At 44.4% G+C, this 7,344-nt stretch overlaps 1 non-coding gene across 1 annotated transcript; it reads left to right on the top strand.

Annotated features, from left to right (window-relative positions):
- Positions 1 to 5,725: 5,725 nt before the first annotated feature.
- LOC120253922 lies at positions 5,726 to 5,832 on the top strand. Its single transcript, XR_005534462.1, has one exon. It is a non-coding gene; the product is annotated as a small nucleolar RNA R71 (small nucleolar RNA).
- Positions 5,833 to 7,344: the final 1,512 nt, after the last annotated feature.

Genomic DNA, 7,344 nt, shown 5'->3' with positions numbered 1-7,344 from the left:
CTAAATACTAAAAATCAATGCTCTACCTAAAAACTTGAATCAAAAAGGAAACAAAACCCGAAATCGTGTACGTGTGTGAACTCACTAAAAAACAACCCAAGGTATAGTCCTCAAAGTTCTAAGTACAAGGGACTTATTTATCTACAAAAGTGACAACAATTTCAAAGATGGTAGTAGCTTCACACATCCTCTAAGGTAGCCCTTTCCAAAGCGGCCGCTATAGTGGCTTTCACACTTTCGAGGTGGTAGCTCTTTATACCGGAGTGGTAGCTTTCACTCATCCTATGAGATAGCTCTTTCTCTCATTAGGGCATAGCTAGTATCTGACTTATGAGAGTAGCTTCATACTACATAAGTCGTAGCTCTTTCCACCCAACAAGCACAAATAAACAATAAAACTATTTTGTTCTTTCTTTCCATTTTCCATGAGAATTTAGCACAAGAAAATAAACGTAACTAGTCCCTTTAACATCGGACATGAGTTTCCAATAGAGTTCAAAGAGTGAGTAGTGCACTAAGTATAAATCGGGCAAAAATTCCTAGAAATTCAAGCAAGAACTAGAGCATGAAAACATTCAATGTTAGAAATTCTACTAAACTCAAGAATATAATCATTGCAACTAAGGTGAACCGCCATTGGCTATGTGAGCATATAACAATCAAGAGCTATAGAACAGATGTGTGCACTATGAAACTCCTCCCCCACCCCACACTTAACTTGTACATTGTCCCCAATGTACACATGCAAGCTCACTCAAAATATAAATCATTCAAAAGCAAATGTGGGAGAAGCAATCAAAACAATACTCCCCTGACTACTAGTGTGGTATTTGATGAAGCTAGTTCGTTGGGAGTAGTGTTCTAACGGGTTGTGAAGCTCACACGGCCAAGTACCGCAGTACCTTGGCCGTGCCCATGACTAAGTCTTAATTCCCAAGAAAACAAGACCATCTGCACGCATACACGAGGGGGTTCAGTGAAGCTCAATAAAGACAAAATAAATCGAGTGTATATAAAAGATAAAGCAATGAATACAACTCGATGATGGAGAATGAAAATAAACTCAAAAGGAGAATCCTTTCTGAGTGAAAAAGTCTAAAAACAGGAAAAATAAAATAAAATAAAATACAAGAAAGTAAAGGAAAGGAAAATCAAGTGTCAGTGTTGCTCTGAGGCGCCAGTGCTGCTGCAGCTGCTGGTGAAGCACATAGTGGGTCTACCGGTTTCGAGGTAGAGGATGGACGTGCTAGAGGAACTGAGGGGACCGGAGGAGTCCTCGGCCGTAATACAAATGATGAGGCGATGTCTCGCTCTAAAATCTGCTGTAACATGTTGAAACGCACCATGAACTCTGTATACTGAGTGGCCTGCGTAGCCCTAATCTCGGTAACCTCAGCTCGGACCACTCCTATAGCATTCTCGAGCCTCTCAAAGCGATCATTGGCTCGAGATGGTGAAAACATACGCACTGGGGGATGGCTCCTCTGCCACTGGAGGTGCCTCGGTCTCCATCGTTGCTGCCTGAGGCTCGGGAGCTGGCTGAGATGCTCCGGCTTCATCACCCTCATCCTCGGCTATCTCTGGAGCTGGTAGTACTAAAGCAAAAATCCCTATCCGAACCCTGCGGACCATGCCCATCATTCGCATCGTCTCTAGACTCAGGGGAGCAAGTACACTCGTCTTCTCGGCCCCTCGAATCGAATCCAAGAGACCCATGCCTAACACTAATCTCGTAATGTAGGGGCCCGAGAAGATCGCTCCCAGTCTAGCATATTATCCCTGATGTCTGATGTACTTTGCCAGGATGTGTCCTAAATGAATCGGTACACGCTGTACCATCGAGTACAAGTACAGTAGCTCCTGACGGCTCAGGACACTAGTGCTATCACCACGGCCATTCACTGACCTGCTCATAATAGCATGCAAGTATCTGAAAGGCACGTGACCTTGACCACATACACTCTATAAGCTCTCTGTGGGGTCAAGGTTCCAGGGTAATCAGTCGGTAATTGCGCGTACTCCTCTATATCTGTGAATGCATCCTCATACAAGCCAAGTAGTACTAAAAACTGCGTGATGCTTAAGCTATGGTGGTGTCCAAATACTTTGAACTGAATAGTGTCCATACTGTCGAAGCTCGCATACGATCTATCGAACTCGAATGATGAAAGCACCTCCAGTGCAAACTCTCGGATGGCTGGCTCTCTAATCATCAGCAACTGCCACCAACCACCTTCTGAAATGAGATCCTTGATCTGATCAGCAAACTCATCTCCCTACTGCAGATCTCGTAATATAGTCGTGTCTAGAAATTGAGTCTCCCCAAAATGGAGCCTCGACAGGCGCTCATAGCGAACCTGATGCTCTGGAATTGCAAACCACATGCCCTCGGGCTCAGGAGATGACTCACGTGGTCTCTTATCAGCTTGCTTCTTTGACCTAGGTGCCATAATCTGCAAGATTTAAACGAAATGGATTAAATAAGTTGATAAACCAATGCTGCAGAAATCCACACGGTCGTGTGGAATTTCCGCACGCCCGTGTGGATCCACGGGGCATGAGAAACACACGGCCACGCTTCAACAATCCAAAAATACAACTTAATAGTCATTCTAACTTCGTTCTAAACATAAATCATCTTTCCTATTGAAGGAACGAAGCATTATTAACCAGATTAATCACTAGAAACCATGAGTTTGCAAGGAAGATGATAAAAACAAAACTTACCGATGAGATGGAGTGAGAAAATGAAGAATCGTCCAGAAAATTTCACTAAAATCCTACAAAATTAGCACTCTGAAATCGATGAATACTGTGAGAGTGTTTTCAGGCGAATAGAAGTCGTGAAGAGGGAGAGGAATTATCCTCATTTAAACAGAACTCATGACTTTTGGCGTTCTGTGCACCCAAACGGGCATGTGGAAATTCCCCACGCCCGTGCGCCTCACTTCAAAAACACTACAGGGGCCCATGCATGCCCCTGCGCTCTTTCGGAAAAAATGCTCCTTTGAGTCTAACTACTCTCGCACGGGCGTGCAGGAAACATTCACGCCCGTGTTCCCGAATCACAGGGGTAGACGCACGCCCCTTTGTCTTCACTGGACGTCCGAGAAAAATACTAAGTGTTACACACGCCCGTGTGGAAATTCCGCACGGGCGTGGACATTCACATGCCAAACTCATAGGGGCAGCCACACGCCCCTGTGTCTTCTCGGGATGGAGAGAACTCCTCTGCAGAGTTTCGCATGGGCGTGTGGAAATTACCCATGCCCGTGCATAGTTCATAAGGTCGCTCACAGGGGCGAGTCCACGCCCCTGTTTGCTCTCGGGAAATTCTGCCCAACTCTGCAGGAATTCACACGCCCGTGGAGAAATTAACCACGGGTGTGTGACAGTCGCATGGTCATTCCCAGGGGCAGTAAATACCCACGGACGTGTGGAAATTCAACACGCCCGTGTGTTTTCTCTGGATGACTTAGAAAAATCTGCAGGCTCTGCAGAATATTTCTGAACGTGTTTGCACACTCAGAGCCTGCCCTATTATGCAAATTTTACCAGTGAAAAACACGAAATAGAACCCAAACGACCAAACTTTCGCCAATTCCTCAAAAGGCACACGATGACTTTAAAAACCCACAATAAAATTGCAACACAAGCATCTAAAAATTCAAACATCAACACTTAACAATTTATTTATGCAAACGAGCTAAACTAAAAGATAAGAAAATAGTAAAAACTTGGGTTGCCTCCCAAGAAGCGCTTGTTTAACGTCACTAAGCTTGACATACCTTGTCTTACCTCACGGGGGTTTATGAATGAAAGTCGCCTTCTTACCCATGACTTGGAAACATGATGTGCAAAGTCTCTTAAGGGTAGGGGGTGTATTATCGGGCTTCGGACCACCTAGCATGGGTTCATCCAACCTTCGCGGTTCATGTATGTCTCCAACAGTCTTGGAGTGTTTTCGGTGACGTCTCCTAGCCCTCTTCATTTTCCGGAGCACCTTCATCAATATCCCCGGGGTAGATGTTACCTCCTCAGTCGACCCAAGCATAATTACTTCTTCATTGCTCTCCTCTTGGTCGAACAAACCTTCGTATGGATCTGGGTTAAACATTTCCTGCATGTATTCATCAACAAGCTCATCAGTAGTATCTAGGAAATACAAAGTGTCATCAAAATCGAGAGAATGCCGCATGGCTTCAGCAAGGCTGTAAGTGAGTTTGTCATCTCCAACTCTCAATGTGAGCTCTCCGCCGTCCATGTCAATGAATGCTTTGGAAGTCCGCAAGAACAGTCTCCCAAGTATCAAGGTTACATCCGCATCCTCATCGACATCTAGCACTACGAAGTCAACCGGAAAAATATACTTGTCCACCTTGACATGCACGTCTTCAATGATGCCTCTCGGATGTCGCACCGTTCGGTCCGCCAATTGTAAAGTCATCCGAGTAGGCCTACGCTCTCCCAAGCCTAGCTTTTGGAAAAAAGTCTATGGCATGACATTGATACTTTCCCCTGAATCCGCCAGTGCCATTTCTTCACCTAAGTTGCCGATGTTACACGGAATAATGAAGCTTCCCGAGTCTTTCTTCTTATTCGGCATGTTCTTTTGCAGCACCGCCGAGCATGAAGCATCTAACACCACTGAAGCACTCTCCTCCAACTTCCTCTTGTTGGTCAACAAGTCTTTCAGGAACTTCGCATACTTAGCCATTTGAGCTAATACCTCTACAAAGGAATGTTGATGTGTAGTTGCTTGAATAAACTCAGGAACTTCTTATACTGTTCATCCCCTTGGTCATTTTTTAATCTAGACGGATAAGGGATTCTTGGCTTGAAAGGTGGGGATGCCACCTCTTTCTCTTTCTTCGCTCCCTTCTCAACCCCTATAACCTCGGGTGCGTGTTCTTTCGGCTTCTCACTCAGAAGCCTCCCTTCAACCTCATGACCACTTCTCAAACTGATCGTTTTCACATGTTCTCTAGGGTTGGTTTCCGTATTGCTTGGTAAACTTCCATGTGGCCTTTCGGAGAGAGACTTCGCAATTTGCCCCACCTGATTTTCAAGGTTGTGCAAAGAGGCGGTGTGATTGCGAAGTGTAGGCTCGACTGATTCAAACCATGTATTTGTAGATTGAACAAATCTAGCCAAGTGCTTCTCTAAATCCGTCATTCGGGTTTCCAAGCCTGAAATTCTGTTTTCCACTTGGGGGGCTTGTTGTTGTTGGAAACCCGGTGGCCCCATGCCCTTTTGTGGTCCTTCATTACTCCATGAAAAGTTAGGATGATTCTTCTAACCTAAATTATAAGTATTGCTATATGGGTTTCCTTAAGGTCTCATGCCATTACCTACAGATTCAAAATTTTCCACTGAAGAAACATCACCAATCGAGATCGGGCAATCGGAGGGAGCATGTCCTACACCACAACCGGTGCAATTGGTCACGACCGCAACTCTATTCAAAGCTATGAGATCTAGCTTCTTACTCAGACTCTCTACTTGCGCCGCCAATGAGGTTACCGCATCAATTTCATGGATACCGGCCACCTTTTTCTTCTCTATAGCATTCAATTGGTAACTATTTAACCCCATTTCCTCAATTAATTGATGAGCCTCATCGGGGTTTTTGCTACTTAAGGTACCTCCTACTGCCGCATCCAAGAGTTGCCTTGTACTCGGGTTCAAACCATTGTAGAAGGTTTGAACAATCATCATCTCCGGGAATCCGTGTTGCGGACACTTTCTCAGGAGCTCCTTGAACCTTTCCTGTGTCTCGAATAGAGACTCCAATTCCAACTGAACAAAGGATGAGATCTCATTCCTAAGCTTTGCTGATTTTCTAGGAGTGAAATAACGGGGTAGAAAAGCTTCTACCATCTCCTCCCATGTAGTGATTGATGCTCTAGATAATGAGTGTAGCCACTGCTTCACTTTCCCCTTCAAGGAAAATGGGAAGGCTCTCAATTTGATGGCATCATCCGTAAACCCATTTATCTTCAGCATGTCGCACACCTCAAAAAAGCTCTCTATATAACTATTTGGATCCTCATCGGCCAAACCGTTAAATTGTGCGGACTGCTATAGCATATGAATGAATGCCGACTTTAGCTCGAAGTTTAGAGCTTTAATCGGAGGACACACAATACTCGATTGCGTCCCCAACACTGAAGGTCTGGCATTGTCATATAGTGTTCGCTGTTGCTCCTTCTGCCCGACCATGTTTTCAGATTCCTCTTCTTCCAAATCAGCTGAATTATGCTGTTCTTCCACAGGTTCTTTCCCTTTTCTTCTAAGTGTACGTTCAAGCTCAGGGTCTCCTTCAATCAATATTGATGGATTTCCTCGGGTCATAACCTGGAGCTGCAACAAAAAGAAAGAAAAAGAAAATCAGAACGATGATAGAATGAGAAGATATGAAACAGAATGTATGGTGAAATAGCTAAGAAAACAAAGTGCAAAGTATCTCTAAACGTCTATTTCCCGGCAATGGCGGAAAAAACTTGACAAGGTCCCCTTGCGTATATCCCGCAAGTGCATGGGTTTGTCGAAGTAATAATCCCGGGTGAGCGGGTATCGAATCCACAGGGAGTAGGGAATAAAAATAATTAATTCGATTCTTAGATATGTGAAAGATCAATGATAATGAGTGTGATAATGATTCAATTGTCAACAATAAAAGCAACAAGAAAGGGAGGAAAAGTAAAGAAGGGGGTAAGGCAATCGATAAAGATGGGGTACCCGGATAATGCTCCACTTAGGATAATTGTTTCAAGTGCAAGAACCCTCTATTATGCTTCCTAATCAATGCAATGGTGAGTCGTGGAAATTCTTAATTACATAGTCCCAAATCTAAGGTAAACTATGCCTAACTCTATACATGTTCCGGAGGATAAATCGAATAATCTCAACACCTCGCACTCGCATAGAGTTGCAATAAGCTCTAGGGATTCCAAGTGATAAATCTCTTCCTAATTATAGACCTAACCCTTTTGTCCAGGTGGAAGGTCCCTAACCACAATTAAGGCCTAGATACTAAGATCACCTCAACGCTTCACTCCGTTGCACGCACAACTAAGCCCGAGCGAAAGTTCATCCCTTAGACCATTCACTATATTATAGCCGCAAAGAACTCGAGGAACGGAGGTAGAATCTATCACACTGGATCGGAAAGGGGACGCTCCTGTACCTCTCGACTCACCCTCTCAACCCTCTCCAACCTAGTTTTGTCTAACGCTCGTGGTGTGTCATTCACTCACAAGGTTACCAACAAGAACTCTCAACCCTAGTGTCACTCTAATGGAAATATTCATACAATCAAGCATTCAAGGTTGGAACTCGCAA

This window comes from Dioscorea cayenensis, unplaced genomic scaffold (assembly GCF_009730915.1).
Source record: "Dioscorea cayenensis subsp. rotundata cultivar TDr96_F1 unplaced genomic scaffold, TDr96_F1_v2_PseudoChromosome.rev07_lg8_w22 25.fasta BLBR01000245.1, whole genome shotgun sequence".
NCBI lineage: Eukaryota > Viridiplantae > Streptophyta > Magnoliopsida > Dioscoreales > Dioscoreaceae > Dioscorea > Dioscorea cayenensis.
This window is presented reverse-complemented; position numbering and strand designations above follow the sequence as displayed.